General features: G+C 45.5%; 1 protein-coding gene across 6 annotated transcripts in view; it reads left to right on the top strand.

The window, feature by feature from the left end:
- Rgl1 (ral guanine nucleotide dissociation stimulator like 1) overlaps positions 1 to 2,232 on the top strand; it is a 239,324-nt gene that overhangs the window by 148,555 nt on the left and 88,537 nt on the right. The gene's annotated exons all lie outside the window — the stretch shown is intronic.

Raw genomic sequence — 2,232 nt, 5'->3', positions numbered from 1 at the left:
CCATCATTGGGAAGAGAGGCCCCTTGGTCTTGCAAACTTTATATGACCCAGCACAGGGGAATGCCAGGGCCAAGAAGTGGGAGTGGGTGGGTAGGGGTGCAGGGGTCGGGGGGAGGGTATAGGGAACTTTCGGGATAGCATTTGAAATGTAAATAAAGAAAATATCTAATAAAAAAACATAAAAATGTATTTTGGTCATGTATACACACGCACACACACTAGGGGCTGTGAAGATGGCTCAATTCAGTGTGCTTCAGTGAGAGACCCTGACCCAGTATTACATAATGGAGAAGGTCAAGGAATATACTTGACATCAACTGTGGGCTTTCATGTGCACATGCACGCTGACTTCATACTTGTAAATATGCACATACACATGCACACACATGCACACATACAAATAAATAAGGTGGAAAATAATTGAGGAAGATACTTGACATTGACTTCAACCCTTCACCTCCCTACACACATGCACCTGTGCATAAACACACACACATACACACACACACACACACATACACACACACATATACACCCCAACATGTATGTATACAAACGAGCAAAAACAAATAAGAAAATCTTGATGCTAATGGAAGGGTTTCTGGAATAGACACTTCAGCGGCTAGACCAGGAGAGTAGCATTCTTGATGAGTTCCATGGCAGCTCTTACTATAAGCACAGGTGTGTGTGTGTGTGTGTGTGTGTGTGTATGTGTGTGTGTGTGTGTGTTCATTCTGGAAGCAGCAGATCTGAGAAGAGTGGGTTTCGAGGCTGACAAGGCTCATGGCAAGAACTGGACACCCTAGGGGCAGGCTGCGGTCACATGTCCTGTTAGGGACTTTCTCTACCCACTCATTTAAGGGCGATCCTTCCCCACCCTAGGGTCTTTTTACCTCCTTGCCTCACTTTCCCCAAGAGCCATCACCAGTGCCTTCCCTTCTTCATTTGCTCACTCACTCTTATTGGCTTTGCACTTCCTCCATTGGACTCCAGATGCCAGAGGCCGTGGGGTCCATTCTTCCCCTCACCCAGCGCTATAGACGATGGACAGATGGAAAATGCGAGTATCTGTTGGATGAATGTGTGCAAGAAAAAGATGATGGTTAAATTCTACGGAAAGACTGAGAAAAGCATATGAGACTGTTTAATTTTGGCATAAGCACATTTATCTATGTCAGAGGCACATAGCACAGCCCCGGTCACAGTTGGCGGCCCACTGGGCTGTGAGTGAAAGGCTAAATCACACCCAGTGTATTCTACTTTTGAGGGCAGAAAGAGAGCATATTTTTGAAACATTTCCATCAAAAGAAATGAAACTTTTAAAATACTGGTGTTTGAAGGGCTCACCCCTTGGGAAAATGACTGCTTACCACAGATTGAATTCCCCCATTGCACAATTTGAAAGCCGCTTCTTTTTAACATTTGTTTCGTTCCTCAGCCTTATTCACACCCTGAACAACTTCTTCCCAGATTTACTTGAAGGCCCTTTCAAAGATACGCTTTACCTCCTTACCTGTATCCAGAGGGCATGGGAGTGGCTCGGAGCTGCACAAGGGAAGGACACTGAGCAGCCCTGCAGGGCGCTGGGCTCCTGGCCTCTGTGATGTCAGTGGGCCATTTGTGCTTCTCGGGTCTTTTTTGGAAAAAGGAATTGATAAGTGTTCCTAAGTGTCTACAGAGGGTCTATAGAGTCACACAGGTAGATCTGAAAAATGCTATGACTTCTTCCATTAAGTCTTAGCTAAAAGCATAGGTCTTTAGTAGACAAGTCTGGCTCTTTCTGTTACCCTTGTGCATGGTTGGCTCCTAAACTTTAAAAATACAACCTTCTTACTTTTGTTCTTTTCCTGTTGTTATTTACGTGGGAGCACAACAGCCATGTCCATGATTCCCCTGGTTGAAAATATTCTCAGTTTTATAACCTTAAAAGCAAGGGCAACTTTTGAATGTGAAGGGTGGGCCTCCCGCCTTGATTAGAAAGACAGAGCCGTGTGGCGTTTGGAAACGGGGCAGTCACACAGCTCCGTTGGTTACATAATGGAATGGTCACTCAGTGCAGATACTGGAATCCATCACCCGGGACCATTGTGTCCCTCACAGAGACAGTGCCCTCTTTGTGCGCAGCATGTCAGCAGCATGTGGTTATTAGCTTAGCTGTTAAGTTAAATCGCATTCCTGGAAAGGAAAAGGCTCTCTCTCTCTCTCTCTCTCTCTCTCTCTCTCTCTCTCTCT

Source organism: Mus pahari, chromosome 5 (genome assembly GCF_900095145.1).
Source record: "Mus pahari chromosome 5, PAHARI_EIJ_v1.1, whole genome shotgun sequence".
Lineage (NCBI taxonomy): Eukaryota > Metazoa > Chordata > Mammalia > Rodentia > Muridae > Mus > Mus pahari.
Note: the sequence above shows the minus strand (reverse complement) of the source record. Positions and strands in the feature narration are given on the sequence as shown.